At 45.1% G+C, this 16,358-nt stretch overlaps 1 protein-coding gene across 1 annotated transcript in view; it reads left to right on the top strand.

Annotated features, from left to right (window-relative positions):
• Window positions 1-16,028: 16,028 nt before the first annotated feature.
• PPFIBP2 (PPFIB scaffold protein 2) overlaps window positions 16,029-16,358 on the top strand; it is a 297,974-nt gene continuing 297,644 nt past the window's right edge. Inside the window, exon 1 of the mRNA XM_089675856.1 lies at window positions 16,029-16,163. The gene's annotated coding sequence lies outside the window, so the exon portion shown is untranslated. The remainder of the gene's footprint in view (window positions 16,164-16,358) is intronic.

Here is a 16,358-nt window from a genome sequence, read left to right as displayed (position 1 = left end):
CACTGGATTACTGCACAGATCTGGAAGAAATACACAAAGCACACCAAGATTAAGTGCCAGTTCACACCAGAGAAACGTGGTCCAGATGTGTTCCGGATGCATTTCTGCCAGTGTGTTTTTTATGCTTTCCAGTTCAATGTTTCCCCTCTCTTTTTCTTCAATTTAAATAGGGACATGTGCGTTCCGGTGCGTTTTGTATGCATTTTACCGTGTTCCAGTACAGTTCTGTGAGGAAAAATGCAGCCTGTTCTGCTTTTTTTTTTCTGCACCCGAAACGCCCCGGAACTGCAAGTACTGATGTGAACGATGACATTAACAACCATATAACCTACTTTCTGTGCATTTTGGATGCAGAAAAAAAAGCAACTGAAACGCATGTAGTGTGAACTGGCCCTCAAGGTACAATATGAAATAGACCTGAATCTTGTATAAGATGTGCTTATCCCGAAGTTCAGTACACAGGAGCAACTGGAATGGTTGCATACAGACAGCCTCATCATCGGTCATATTTAAATCAGTTCTAAACCCTTACATATAACCCATTGAACTGACTGGCCTCAGGTGATACACAGAGATTAAAAAAATCCTCCTACATAAGTTGTACCTGTTTATCTGTAGTTTCTCTTCTCTACATCCGTTCAAAGTGCTGAATGTATACAGCTTGTCTGAGAGTTCAGAAAAAAAGGGGTGGGGAGCTAAAAATCACACTCTGTAGAGATCAGTGAGGAGAGTTCTATGATCCGATTGGAGGGAAGAGACACCCCCTTTCACACAACACATAGGAGCAGAGCTGAGGCTGTCAATCTGCTGGAGGTCCCTTCCCTGTCACCATTTTCCTCTTGATGTCAGGAAAACTTTTCAAAAGTGACTCAGGCTGATGACAGAGGAACAAGGCAGCAGACAGAGATGACAATTAGTGCTTATAATTGAGACAAGTACACACTATAGAGGGGTATGAGTTGGTCATATTTCATGTCTGAGGTTTACAACCAATTTAACTCCTTGGCGCCAATGGTACACAAATATGCCGCCTCTCGGCAACTGGGCCTTGACACTGAGAGCGTGCAAATTGCATACCCAATTTAAACAAACATGTGTCGAGAGCACACACCCTTCAAGCTCCTCGCACATTTATGGCACCTCAAGGAAAGGTCCCGAAAAAGGCTTGCGATCTGGAGCTTTCTGATCATGTGACCACTGTGACAGCCAATCATGCCGGTCACACAACCCTAACTGTCCCCCCAGCATCACAAACCCCTTAAAGGGTGAGGAGGCACCGACGCCAAGAGTTTAAAGTATATTTAACTACTTGTCCTCCAGAGCAATTACCCCCTTTCCTGACCAGGCCAGTTATTACGATACGTCGTTGTGTTACTTTAACTGACAATTGCGCGGTCATGCAATGCGGTACCCAAATGAAATTTACATCTTTTTTTTCCCCACAAACAGCTTTCTTTCAGTGGTATTTGATCACCTCTGCGTGTTTAATTTTTTGTGCTATAAACAAGATCGTCAATAAAAAAATAAAACAAAAAACAATATTTTGGACTTTTTGCTATAAAACATGTCCAGTAAAAAAATTTTAAAAATCAAATTTCTTTCAAAATTTAGGCTAAAATATATTCTGCTACATGTCTTTGCTAAAAAAAAATCCCAATACGTGTAAATTAATTGGTTTACGTGAATGTTATAGCGTCTACAAATGCCGGTATATATACTAGAATTTTTATTTAAATTTTTTTGTAATGGTGGCGATCAGCGACTTATAGCGGGACTGTGGGGGGCATTCTGACACTGGGGGGGGGACTGACTGTCACTGACTTCCCCAGTGACACTAATACAGTGATCAGTGCTAATAAAATCACTGACACTGTACTAATGACACTGGGCAAGAAGAGGTTAACATCTGGGGGCGATCAAAGGGTTAACAGTGTGCTGTTTTACATGATGTGCTGTGTGTGTTTTACTAGGGAGACATGCTGCAGTGTATTTCTCTGCTGTGTAGAGAAGTACACAGCAGCATGTCTGTCACGGTGTAAGGTCAGGTTCAGAGACCAGTTGCTATAGCAGTAAAAGGCTTACCTGGAACCAGCAGGATAGGTACACCAGTGGATCCCCCTGGGAATGACGCAGGCTCACCTGAGGTGCGGGGTCCAAGTATTAACCAGTATTCACCAGAGCTCCTAATGGTGGAGATGGATTGGGCTGCGTGTTAATACCAGGTCGCAGATCTCAGGATCACCCCACCAGGGAATGAGCAGACTGGGAACCAATAGCGGATCAACAGGTTAGGGATCAGACGAAAGCAGAGTCGGTCACAAGCCAAGGGTCGGTCACAAATGGTAGCAGATCAATCGTGGTCAGGAACAAGCCAAAGGTCAGTAGCGGAGGTGTAGACAGCAGCAGGAACAGTAGCAGGATATTGGCTGGAAAGGCACAATAATCTCGCAAGGAGGAAGTCCAAGGACATGGCTTATATAGGAAGTTCATGGGAGGAGCAAGGAGTTCAAGGTTCAAGAGCAAACAAGGTACAAGGCAGGATTATCCAATAGATGAGGCAAAGTGTTGTCCAGCATCCTAGGTAGCTCAGTGAGTAGAGTTACTGCCTGACACAGTAGAAGTCCCAGGTTCAAGTCCAGGCCCTGACAGTACTCCCCTCCTCCCAGGACGTCCTCTGGACGTCTTAGGACTAGGCTTGTGTGGAATTCTCTTGTTAGTCTAGGAGCATGAACATTCTCCTCAGGCTCCCAAGAATTTTCTTCTGGTCCATATCCTTCCCATTGAACCAGATACTGTAACTTATTCCTAAAGATCCTGGAATCAAGGATTTTCTCCACCACAAATTCTTCTTCACCCTGTACCTCAACAGGTGGAGGAGGTGGAAAAATTCTTCCAGGGAAAGGATTTTCCTGAAACGGTTTGAGTAGTGATATATGAAAAACAGGGTGAATCCTCATACTATCTGGAAGCTGTAAGCGAAAGGTGACTGGGTTGATTTGGGCAGAAATCTGAAAAGGACCCACAAACTTTTGACCCAACTTAGCAGATGGCACCTGGACCTTCAAATTCTTTGTTGATAACCAAACTTTTTCACCCACATGAAATGTAGGAAGAGTTCTCCGGTGTCTGTCTGCAGACTTTTTGTAATACTCCTGAGCTTCCCTCAAAGTCTCAATCAATTTCCCTTGAATCTCCTGCAATGTAGTTAGTCTATTTGTAACAGCAGGGATTGGAGTTGTGACAGGGAGATCAGGAATAAAAACTGGATGGTAACCGGCGTTTAAGTAAAAAAGGACTTTGAGAGGTGGAACCATGTTTAGAATTGTTGTATGCAAACTCTGCAGTGGGAAGACAGTCCACCCAGTCATCCTGAAGATAAGTGACAAAGCATCGAAGATACTGTTCCATTGTTTGATTAGTTCTCTCAGTCTGACCATTAGACTGGGGATGAAAAGCAGAGGACAGATTAATTGTAACACCTAAGGCGGAGCAAAAACTTCTCCAGAATTTCGAAGTAAACTGCACACCTCTGTCAGACACCACATCATCAGGGATTCCATGCAGTTTAAAGATTTCTCGAACCATCAGTTCAGCAGTCTGTTCAGCAGTGGGCACCCCCTTAACTGGAACAAAATGGGCCATTTTAGTGAGACGGTCAACCACTACCAAAATGGTGGTCATTCCTTTTGAGGGAGGTAAATCCACCACAAAATCCATAGAAATAGACCCCCATGGTCTTGATGGAACAGGGAGTGGCTGAAACAACCCCAAAGGGGAGGCTCGGGGAATCTTATTGCGTGCACAGGTCAAGCATGAGGTCACATAGCTTTTGACATCTTTCTTGTACCCCGGCCACCAAAAGGAACGTGATAATAGTTCTTCGGTCTTAGCGACTCCAAAATGCCCAGCAAGTTTGGAATCATGAACCAACTTGAGAGCTTCCACCCAAACAGATTCGGGTACATAAAGATGATGTCCTTGAATCCAAAAGCCATTCTTATAAGTCAGGTTAATGTCCGTAGGTGGATGATTGAGAAGTGGGTCATTCTCATACCCCTCTTTAAGAAGATTCAAGAATGCCTTAGGACTTGTGGCCCCTAGAAAGTTCTTTTGAGGCAGGATTGTGCATTCAGAAGTGTTCTCCTGGAGAGGCCCAGACGACATTCGTGATAAGGCATCAGCCTTTCCGTTTCTTGACCCAGGTCGATATGAGATAATAAAATTGAACCTGGAAAAGAACAGTGACCAACGTGCTTGTCTAGAAGACAATCTCTTGGCAGAACGGATGAATTCTAGATTTTTATGATCCGTGAAGACAGTCACAGGATGCTTAGCCCCTTCCAACAGATGCCTCCATTCGGAAAAGGCTTCCCTAATTGCCAGCAACTCCTTATTCCCAATGTCATAATTCCTTTCAGCAGATGACATCAAACGAGAAAAATAAGCACAGGGATGAAGCTGCATTTTTTCTCCTCGTCGCTGAGAAATGATAGCTCCCACGGCGGAGTCTGAGGCATCCACTTCCACAATAAAAGGTAGCTCAGGATCAGGATGTACCAATATTGGTGCAGATGTGAAGAGAGTCTTTAGCTTACTAAAAGCAGTTTGTGCCTCAGTTGACCATGCAAAGGGCACTCCTTTCTTTGTCAGCTGTGTAATTGGTGCTATTACCTTAGAGAAGTTTCTTATGAATTTCCTATAAAAGTTTGCAAATCCAATAAATCGTATTTCCTTAACGTTTCCAGGGGCAGTCCAATCCACCACTGCCTTGATCTTTTCAGGATCCATGCTCACTCCTTCTGAAGAAACGATATATCCCAAGAACTGGATCTGGGCTCGTTCAAACTCACACTTCTCCAGTTTGATGTAAAGTCGGTTCATCCTTAACCTTTTGAATACAGTGCAGACATGCTTGCGATGCTCCACCAGGTTGTCCGAAAAGATGAGGATATCGTCCAGATAAGCAATAACAAACTGGTCCAACAAATCTCGAAACACATCATTTATGAAGTGCTGAAAAGTCGCGGGAGCATTACATAGGCCAAAAGGCATAACTAGGGACTCAAAGTGTCCATATCTGGTTCTAAAGGCAGTCTTCCATTCGTCGCCTTGACGCATGCGTACCAGGTTATATGCCCCCCGTAAGTCAAGTTTTGTGAAGACTTTGGCAGAGCGGAGTCTTTCCAACATCTCTGCGATTAAAGGGAGTGGGTAACGGTTCTTAACAGTGATTTTATTCAAGCCCCTAAAATCAATGCATGGACGCAAGGTGGAGTCCTTTTTCTCAACAAAGAACAGGGCTGCTCCTGCAGGAGATGTTGAGGGTCTGATAAAGCCCTTTTCCAAATTCTCATCAAGCCACTCCCTTAGCACCTTTAACTCAGGTTCTGATAAATTGAAAATGCGGCTGAATGGTATTTCTGCTCCTGGAAGCAGTTCAATGGGACAATCATATGGACGATGAGGAGGTAGTTGATCCGCATTTTTCTTATCACAGACGTCTCGAAACTCATGGTATTGTGGAGGCAGATTGTCATATGACTGTGTAGTTACCATATCAGCCTGTGATTTCCTGATTGGTAGACAACTTGTAGCACATGGTTTCCTACAATGTTCCTCACAATGGGGGGATGTAAAATTTATCGTCCGTGCTCCCCAGTTGATGAAGGGATTATGGGTAGTAAACCAAGGGATGCCCAGGATGACAGGAAATTTAGGTGATGTAATCAGCTGAAAGCTGATGGTCTCAAAATGGTCAGCCTGAAATTGGAGTACTAGAGGAACTGTTTCATGAGTAACTGGTCCTGATGATAAAAGGTGAACCATCAACTGTCTCCATATCAATAGGGGCAGATTTGTTTCTCCTGAGAATATTATTATTGTGGGCAAACTCTATGTCCATAAAGTTTCCCCCAGCCCCAGAGTCCAGCATAGCAGAACAAGGAATTTCATGGCCCTCAGTAAAAAGTTTGATAGGGACAACAAAATGAGACTGTTTAGGACCAACTTTATTTTCTTCATCGATCAATGGGGAGATAGACTGGGTAATTGAATTTATGCGTTCAGGCAGGATAACATCAGTCGCAGCAATTGTTCTTTTGACTTTATTAGGACAATTGACTGCGTAATGCCCAGAGTCCCCACAGTATAAACATAAATTCTCCAAACGTCTTCTCTCCTTCTCTTGAGTAGAAATTGATCTTTTAACAGTATCTACTTGCATAGGTTCAGGTGTGTTATAATCTGAAGAAATGTTTAAATCCTTCTGACTGAACTGATTAGCAGAAAAACGCATGCCACCATTACTTCCCAATCTCTCCTTTCTGTCAGTCTCTGGTCAATCCGAATGCATAATTGGATGAACTCCTCAAGATCGTTAGGAGTCTCTACTCTGGCGAGCTCATCCTTCACCTGTTCAGAGAGCCCCTGCCGGAACTGACTCTTTTGCGCTGCTGGGTTCCAGGTGGTGTCTGAGATCCAGCGTCGAAATTCAGTTGTATACTCCGCAACAGGGCGTCTACCCTGCCTCAAACTATGCAGCTTTGCTTCAGCGGTAGCGCAGCGGTTGGGATCATCAAAGACCTGGTTCATTGCAGTCACAAAAGTCGCAAAACTGTTTAACATTGCATTGTTTTGCTCTATATAGGGAGAGGCCCAAGCTAGGGCTTCCTCAGTCAGGAGGTTTATAACAAACAATACCTTCTGCCTCTCAGTATTAAATGCAGCAGGTTGCATCTGGAAATAAATGCGGCATTGGTTAAGGAAACCCCTGTAGTGGCGGCGGTCTCCATTGAACTTGAGTGGCAGAGGCATGCGTGTATTAGCAACATCGCGGGAGCACATGTCCAGCAATCGTGTCTGCAGAGCATGGATCTCTTCCTGTTGCCCCTCTACTACACTTTGCAGTTCAGCAAATTTCTTTTGGTAGGTAACACCAAACTCTTGTAGCTCTGAAATTTGGTGCCTGACAGGAGCCATGGCATTTGCTATAGCGGCCTCCATGTGTGGGCCAGATTATTCTGTCACGGTGTAAGGTCAGGTTCAGAGACCAGTTGCTATAGCAGTAAAAGGCTTACCTGGAACCAGCAGGATAGGTACACCAGTGGATCCCCCTGGGAATGACGCAGGCTCACCTGAGGTGCGGGGTCTAAGTATTAACCGGTATTCACCAGAGCTCCTAATGGTGGAGATGGATTGGGCTGCGTGTTAATACCAGGTCGCAGATCTCAGGATCACCCCACCAGGGAATGAGCAGACTGGGAACCAATAGCGGATCAACAGGTTAGGGATCAGACGAAAGCAGAGTCGGTCACAAGCCAAGGGTCGGTCACAAATGGTAGCAGATCAATCGTGGTCAGGAACAAGCCAAAGGTCAGTAGCGGAGGTGTATACAGCAGCAGGAACAGTAGCAGGATATTGGCTGGAAAGGCACAATAATCTGGCAAGGAGGAAGTCCAAGGACATGGCTTATATAGGAAGTTCATGGGAGGAGCAAGGAGTTCAAGGTTCAAGAGCAAACAAGGCACAAGGCAGGATTATCCAATAGATGAGGCAAAGTGTTGTCCAGCATCCTAGGTAGCTCAGTGAGTAGAGTTACTGCCTGACACAGTAGAAGTCCCAGGTTCAAGTCCAGGCCCTGACAATGTCCTTGCTGGCAGGAGAGACCTGGGTTGTTTACACACAGGTCTCTCCCCTGTCAGTGTTACTCGGTGATCGCCAGGTGTTGGCGGGGAATCTCCGGCCGGGACCCGGTGATTGACATCTGTAGCCACCAATGGCAGCACGGATAGGGAAGAAATGCAAATCACGTATATATATGTGATTTTGCGCACCCGTGCCGGCTTGTAGCAGTACTTCTTCTATAGTGCAGAAGGGAAGCGGTTAAACCACAACTGAATGAAGAGCTTATTCACATGTGTGGCCATGGGGGGCAGTAAAAGCAGGCATGTGGACAAGCCCTTTTGCTCAACCCCTTGGCACTGGCACCTTCCGGCCCTTTAAGGGTTCCAGAAGCCAGGCAGGGTTTTAGGGTCAGCTGATCGCCGTGATTCGCTGGCACGGTGGTCTAATGATCAAGAAAGGTCCCAATCGAAAGGGGAGATCGGGACCTTTCCGTGAGTACCGAACGTGTGTGCTGGGAGCACGCAGGGCGTGCACTCTCAGCACATGTTTTTTTTAACAGAACGCAAATGTGCGGCTGCTCGGCTGGCTCCAAGAGGTTACGCAGTGTATAAACATTTTTTTTCAAATAAAATACTTGTATTTACTTTTTTTCACCCTTTGTTAAATCGCAGTGCTGCTGATCTCCCACAGCCTTTTTGCAGTCACTTGCTGTATACATGAACTACAATAATGACTGCAAGGCATTTCTTAGGGTGGGTTTTCCCGATGGTGACAACGGCGGATCGCGTCGGCACAGTGGGATTTGAAAACGCTCACTTGCAGCCTCCATCGGAAGCTCATGTGACAAGATGAGGCACCATCGGGAGGCAGCGACGGTCCTCTTTCACCCTATAGCAGAAGACATCTGAACAAGGACCATTAGGGAAGAAACACCAGGTATTCATTTAATGAAAGCTGCCGATTTAAAACGATGGAAAATGCGTTTTGAAATGATATTAACATGTTAAAGCTTATCTGAGATTTTAGGGATTAGTATTACATCCCCTTTAATTTTGTTTTCAAATCTGCTACAGCTCTCCGACATGGAAAAGAATGTGGTGGGTTTAGATCTCCTTTAATACTCTCCTCTGAGGGGCTCCAAGAATGTAAGAGCGGCGTAGACCAGTAGCCTTAACCCTTTCACTGCCGGGGCCTTTTTTGAGTTTTTTTTTTTTGGACACGTATAAGAAATCATTTTAGACCTGAGGATTACGTAAAAACCTGTAAACATGATTTATTTTCTGAAAGCAGAGACCCTGGAGAATATAATAGCGGTAGTTCCAGTCTTTTATGTCGCATAAAAATATGTCAGATATTTGTGTAGCACACATTTTCAGTAGAAAATACACAAAAGTTCACGAAACGCAATATATTACCTATTTTTTGGTCAATTATAAAAGATGAGGTTGCGCCGAGTAAAGAGATAACCAACATGCCAAGCTGTGAAATTGTGTCCATAAAACGATACTGAACTTTGGCAACCTATATTTTCCATGGACGACACTTTAAAAGCCCCTACGGGTCACCAGTGTAGAGTTAGAGCGGGTTTGCGCTAATGCGGCGCGGAACACCCCATGTAATTTGCACAGGAATCGCGCCGCACGGACATCGCATGCAATTCGCACAGGTATGCAGTGCGATTTCTGTGCAAATTGCATGTGGTGTTCCACGGTAAACATTTTCTATGGTTCAAATCGCATCCGCACCAAAAAGGTGCCGGACCCTTTTTATTACCTGCGCCTGATTTGCATCGCATGGGTGTTCTCACCCATGCTATGCAATTTCTGGCAATCGCACTGCGTTTTCCACTCTATTTCTGGGTGCAATTAATCTAACATTGACCCCGCAGCAGATCGCATGGAATTGCAATGCGGTGCGGGAAACGCACAGGATTCGCAGCATTTCCCGCACCGCATTAGTGTGAACCTGGTCTTAATCATGAATAATAGGCCTAGAATTATTGCTCCCACTCTCCTGTCTGTATGTGGGGAGGGAGCAATCTTAACAATTTTTTTTGGAGGGGGGGTAGTTGGGTGCCTTGGTGTAACTTTATTTTTTGACACTTTTTATTTTCACAAAAACTTTATTTATATCATACAAGGGACCAATACTCACCTATGGTATATATTGTCTTTGTAACAGGTTCTCCTTCATGATACATCAGGGGTCTTTTAGACCCTTGGTGCCTCATCTGTGATCCATTGATAAAGGTGATGCCTGAAAAAGGAAGTGGTGCTGTACACGTTGCTTCATGATTTTTTGTAGCTAGGGGAGATCAGTGAGCGGATGTTCGCTGGTCTCCGACCATGCGGGTGCTGGGCTCACAGGTGAGACATTTAAGCCTATGAAGCATGGCAAGAATGGGGGGGGGGGGAGGTGCACACTTCCAGGAGTCAGTGAACATTGTATAGCTGCCTGATCATTTTAAAGCAGAGCTCCACCCAAAAGGGGAAGGTCTGCTTTAAGCCTTTGTCCCCCGCTCCCCATTAAGGATTGACACCTTTGGGGATCGGGTACCCGAATTTAACAGGTACCCGCTCCCACTTCCGCTGCAATCGCCTAGGCGATCGGAAGCAGATGTTGTCCTCCCCCCTCCCTACCAGTAGTCTTCTGGGACACGTGACAGGTCCCAGAAGACTACAGGACCATTCACAAAGCGCAGCGCTTCTCGCGCATGCGCAGTGGGCACCCGGCTGTGAAACCGCAAGCTATCACAGCCGAGTCGCCACACTGAAGATGACGGCGCCAAGGAGAGAAGTTGGCCAATCAAACCAGCAGTGGTGAGGACACCGCTGGATGGAGGGACAGGTAAGTGGCTGTATTTTAAAAGTCAGCAGTTACATTTTTTTTTTCTGTAGGTGGAACTCTGCTTTAATCAGAAATCCAACAGTCAGCTTGTGAAATATAGAAATCTACACACATTACTGGGTGTCACACACTCCCCTACTACCACTGACATAAGGTGTTGGTAGCAGTGAAAGGGTTAAAGCTGAATTCCAGACACAGTCATTTAAATATACATATTAAATATGTATTCCTTAAAAACCTCTAAGGATATAAATCCTCTTTGTGAGCATCGAATGCCTTTGTAAAGCCAGATATTACCCAGGTATAGGAAGGGGCGGAGACCAGACCAGTCACCCTGCACAAGTTGAGAGAGCAGCAGTGACTGGTCTTTATTTCAGGAAGTTCCTACACAGAGGCAAAGCTTAGCTGAAGTTATGCTTTATTATATTTGACACCTACATAAAGAGACTACGTCACTATCCTAAACATCTGCAGGTAAAAGTGCAGAAAAATCAGGGGTGTTAAATGCTGAGTGCAATGCTTACCTTTCCATAAATGATTATTTATTCACTTGCACTGTGCTGTTGAACTCACTAGAAAATGTGACTCTTCCAGGAGAGACAATTCCATAGCACAGCCCCCTACCTTCTTGTACATCATAACCCTCTCCTCTTCTGGTTGTGTCTAATTACTGGCTGTGTAGATGCCTGGAATGGAGTGAAGGGAAATACTATAGAGTGTCCACTGAGTGCCAACTCTGACTCTGCCGGGGCTGGTGACATCACATCCAAGATGGCGGCATCCAGAGGCATTCTCAGAGATTTTGGATGTCTATACAAGGGAAGCATTTACAGGTGAATAACATGCATCACATATGTTAAATGCACATATAATCTCATTTTATGGGAAGTTTGCTGTTGAAACCGAAAAAAAAAACCTTCTCCCTACAAGGTAAAGGCATAAAGTACTAGTATGTATCACATACTAGCACTTACCTTGGACTTACCTTAGAATGAAGCCCTCCAGCCACATGCTGTCATCACTGTCAGGGCTTCCATCTTCATCTGGTTGTCCTTCCAGGTTTGCGAGCTCTGGCCACCTGAATGGCCGAGCCGCGATGACGTCACTCCCGCGCATGCGTGCAGGAGCCTCGGCAGTGACACAGAGAGCATGTGCCAGTGACGTCACCCGCTGCAGGGCCATGTTTAGGAGATATTCCTTCTACCTACAGGTAAGCTTTATTATACACTTACCTGTAGGTACAAGTGTCCAGTGGAAGTTGGCTCCCACTTTACAGCTGAACTTTATTAGGTACACCTTGCTAGTACCGGGTTGGACCCCCTTTTGCCTTCAGAACTGCTTTCATTCTTCATGGCATAGATTCAACAAAGTGTTGGAAACATTCCTCAGAGATTTTGGTCCATATTGACATGAGTTACTGTTGCCTTTCTATCATCTCAAACCAGTCTGCCCATTCTCCTCTGACATCAACAAGGCATTTTCGTCCACACAACTGCCTGTCACTGGATATTTTCTCTTTTTCGGACCATTCTCTGTAAACACTAGAGATTGTTGTGCATGAAAATCCCAGCAGATCAGCAGTTTTTGAAATACTCAGACCGGCCTGTCTGGCACCAACAACCATGCCATGTTCAAAGTCATTTAAATTCCCTTTATGCCCCATTCTGATGCTCGGTTTGAACTTCAGCAAATCGTCTTCACCACTTCTAGATGCCTAAATGCATTGAGTTGCTGCCATGTGATTGGCTGATTAGCAATTTGTGTTACCAAGCAGTTGAACAGGTGTACCTAATAAAGTGGTCAGTAGATAGATAGACACTATATTATTAAAAGTACAGTTATTGGGCCAACCCTCCAATTCATTGGATTCAGGTGTTCCAATCACCTCCATAGTCACAGGTATATAAAATAAAGCCCCTAGGCATGCAGACTGCTTCTACAAACATTTGTGAAAGAATGGGTCACTCTCAGGAGCTCAGTGAATTCAAGCGTGGTCCCGTGATAGGTTGCCACCTGTGCAATAAGTCCTTCTGTGACATTTCTTTGCTACTAAATATTCCACACTCATCTGTCAGTGGTATTATAACAAAGTGGAAGTAACTGGGAACCAGGGGCGGACTGACAACTCATGGGGCCCCCGGGCAATAGGGCATCATGGGGCCCCTGTGTCCTTGCCCAAACTCAAAAAAGCCTATGAAAAACATACCAGGGGCATCTCATGGGGCCCCCTACTGACCCCAGGCCCTCGGGCAGTGCCCGAGTTTCCAAATGATCAGTCCACCCCTGCTGGGAACAACAGCAACTCAGCCACCAAGTGGTAGGCCACGTAAAATGACAGAGCTTGGTCAGCGCATGCTGAAGCGCACAGTGCGCAGAAGTCGCCAACTGTCTGCAGAGTCAATAGCTAAAGACCTCCAAACTTGGTGTGGCCTTCAGATTAGCACAACAGTGTGTAGAGAGCTTCATGGAATGGGTTTACATGGCCAAGCAGCTGCATCCAAGTCTTACATCACCAAGTGCAATGCAAAGTGTCGGATGCAGTGGTGTAAAGCACGCCACCACTGGACTCTAGAGTGACCAATCACACTTCTCTGTCTGGCTATCTGATGGACATGTCTGGGTTTGGCAATTGCCAGGAGAATGGTACTTGCCTGACTGCATTGTGCCAAGTGTAAAGTTTGGTGGAGGGGGGATTACGGTGTGGGGTTGTTTTTCAGGGGTTGGGCTTGGCCCCTTAGTTCCAGTGAAGTGGACTCTTAAGGTATCATCATACCAAGACATTTTGGACAATTCCATGCCCACAACTTTGTGGGAACAGTTTGGGGATGGCCCCTTCCTGTTCCAACATGACTGCGCACCAGTGTACAAAGCAAGGTCCCTAAAGACATGGATGAGCGAGTTTGGGGTGGAGGAACTTGACTGGCCTGCACAGAGTCCTGACCTCAACCTGATAGAACACCTTTGGGATGAATTAGAGCTGAGACTGTGAGCCAGGCCTCCTCCCCCGACATCAGTGCTGACCTCACAAATGTGCTTCTGGAAGAGTGGTCAAACATTCCCATAGACACCCTCCTAAACCTTGTGGACGGCCTTCCCAGAAGAGTTGAAACTGTTATAGCTGTAAAGGGCGGGGCCAACTCAATATTGAACCCTACGGACTAAGATTGGGGTGCCATTAAAGTTCATGTGTGTGTAAAGGCAGGCTGACCAATACTTTTGACAATATAGTGTATATATATATATAATATCATTATAAAATTATAATATTAAAATTATATAATTATAATATATAATACTGTATGTGTAATGTAATATAATATTATTATTAATACTCTCCGCTCCTCGCACGACCTCCTCCTCTCTAGCTCCCTTGTCTCCTCCTCTCATGCTCGTCTCCAGGACTTCTCCAAAGCCTTCCCCCATCCTCTGGAACTCTCTACCCCAATTTTTCAGACTATCGCCTACTCTGCTCACTTTTAGACAATCTCTAAAAACCTCTCTCTTCAGGGAAGCCTATCCTGCCTTCAGCTAATAATGGAATCTCCTATTTCTCCTACCAGTCCATCCCCCACAGTTATTACCTTTTGTACCACTAGCCCCTCCCTCTTAGATTGTAAGCTCCAAGGAGCAGGGCCCTCCTATCCCTCTTGTATTGAACTGTATTGTTGCTGTATTGTCCCCCGTTATATTGTAAAGCGCTGAGCAAACTGTTGGCGCTATATAAATCCTGTATAATAATAATAATTCAGGTTTCACATAGCACCAACAGTTTGCATAGTACAAAATATAAGATATATTATGTGCTGTGTTGCTGGAAGTTGTGCTGCATAAAACTGCATACATGTTGCAGTTTTATACAGGGCACACATGTATGGAATTACCAGGGCACATAGCAAACATTTGTTTTCTATGTTTCCTTGTGATGATCTATGCAGATGAACGCGGCTCAACATGGAGTGAATGAGCCCTTAACCACTTGCCGCCCAGCCACTGTAGATATACGGCGGCAGGGCGGCACTGGCAGGCAAAACCACGTTATAAATAGGGGGCACGCGCGAGGCGCGCCGCTGCCCTATCTGTCCCGCCAATCATCACCGCAGATGTGAGTCGCCGGGTCACAGCCTGTCCTTAGCGGCTATGTCCCGGCGATCAGCGGCAAACAGTGACAGACAGCACAGCTGAAGTAGCTGTGCTGTCTGTCACTTCCCTGTCAGCTCGAGGATGAGCTGATCGAGAAAGAACAGTTTCTCTTTCTCGATCAGCCTTGTCCCGCCCAGTTCACACCCCCGCCCCCTAGTAAAACACTCCCCTCACTCCTATAACCTTTCCCTGCAAAATAAAGTTAACCCCTTCCTCCCCATTGCCATTAGTACAGTGTCAGTTTTTTTTTTTTTGCACTGATCACTGTATTAGTGTTTTTGGGGATGTCAGTGACCCAAAGTCAGTACCCCCCAATGTCAGAATGTCCGCCGCAGTCCCGCCATAAGTCGCTGGTCGCTGCCATAAGTCCCTGATCGCCGCCATAATTCGCTGATCACCGCCATTATTAGTATAAAAAAAAAACTAAAAATCCCAGTATCTTTCCCGCCATTTGTAAACGCTATAACTTTCACGTAAACCAATTAATTTACACGTATTGGGTTTTTTTTTTAGCAAAGACATGTCGCAGAATGCATTTTGGCAGAAATTTATGACTAAATTTGATTTTTGCATTTTTTTTACTGGACATGTTTTATAGCAAAAAGTCCAAAATATTGTTTTTTTTTCCTCAAAATTGTCAGCCTTTTTTTTTATAGCGCAAAAAATAAAAACCGCACAAGCAATCAAATACCACCAAAAGAAAGTTCAATCTGTGGGGAAAAAAAGGATGTAAATTTAATTTATGTATCGTATTGCATGACCGCGCAATTGTTCGTTAAACTAGCGCAGCGCTGTATAGCAGAAAAATGGCGTAAATTGCAGTATTTATACCATAGTTTGTAGACGCTATAACTTCCACACAAAGCAATCAATATACACTTATTGGGATTTTTTTTACCAAAAACATGTAGCAGAATACATTTTGGCCTAAATTTATAACCAACTTTGAGTTTACTATATATTTTTTATAGCTGAAAGTAAAAAATATTGTTTTTCTTCAAAATTTTTGGCCTTTTTTTGTTTATAGCGTGAAAAATAAAAAGCGCACAGGTGATCAAATTACACAGAAAGAAAGCTCTATTTGTGTGAAAAAAAAGGATGTAAATTTCGTTTGGGTGCAGCATTGCATGACCGCGTAATTATCAGTTGAATTAGTGCAGCGCCGAGTAGCAAAAAGAGGCCTGGTCATTAAAGGGGGTAAATCCTCTGGAGGTCAAGTGGTTAATATCTGTTTATAAAATAGCTCCCCTTGGTGGCTGGAAGGCAGATAACAGGCTGGTAAAGTGCAGCTGAAGAATGTGAAGGAAGGCAAGTGGAATGGCTTGGCTGGAGAGAAGATAAAAGGAGAGGGAGGAGGAGAGGAAGCTGGGCACTGGAGGGAGATGAGGTGAAACGCATGGAAGGAGCAGGCGGGGGACTAGTAATGACAAGAGAGGAGGGGGCCCTGGGACTGGTCATTTCTCAGGCAGCTGCTGCTGTCACACTACTGAGAGCGGAGGGGCCCCGGGTACCTGGCACCTGCCGGACTGCTGGAGGACGCAGTGACGTCACGGGTAAGTTTCCAGAGAATGGAACGTTGTGTTACTTTATCCTATCAGCTTGCCTTCTATTGCATTGTTCTGGGACAGCAGCTCAGAGAGGGTGACAAGGACTGTCAGCCTGACTCCCATAATGACAGCCGGAGACAAGTCTACTGACCGGATAATACAGACATTGTGCCAAGGGGCAGTGCAGACCGATACGGAAAA

The sequence above is a fragment of the Staurois parvus genome, unplaced genomic scaffold, assembly GCF_062004578.1.
Source record: "Staurois parvus isolate SC_StPar_1 unplaced genomic scaffold, SC_StPar_1.0 ptg000159l, whole genome shotgun sequence".
NCBI classification, from domain to species: Eukaryota; Metazoa; Chordata; class Amphibia; order Anura; family Ranidae; genus Staurois; species Staurois parvus.
Note: the sequence above shows the minus strand (reverse complement) of the source record. Positions and strands in the feature narration are given on the sequence as shown.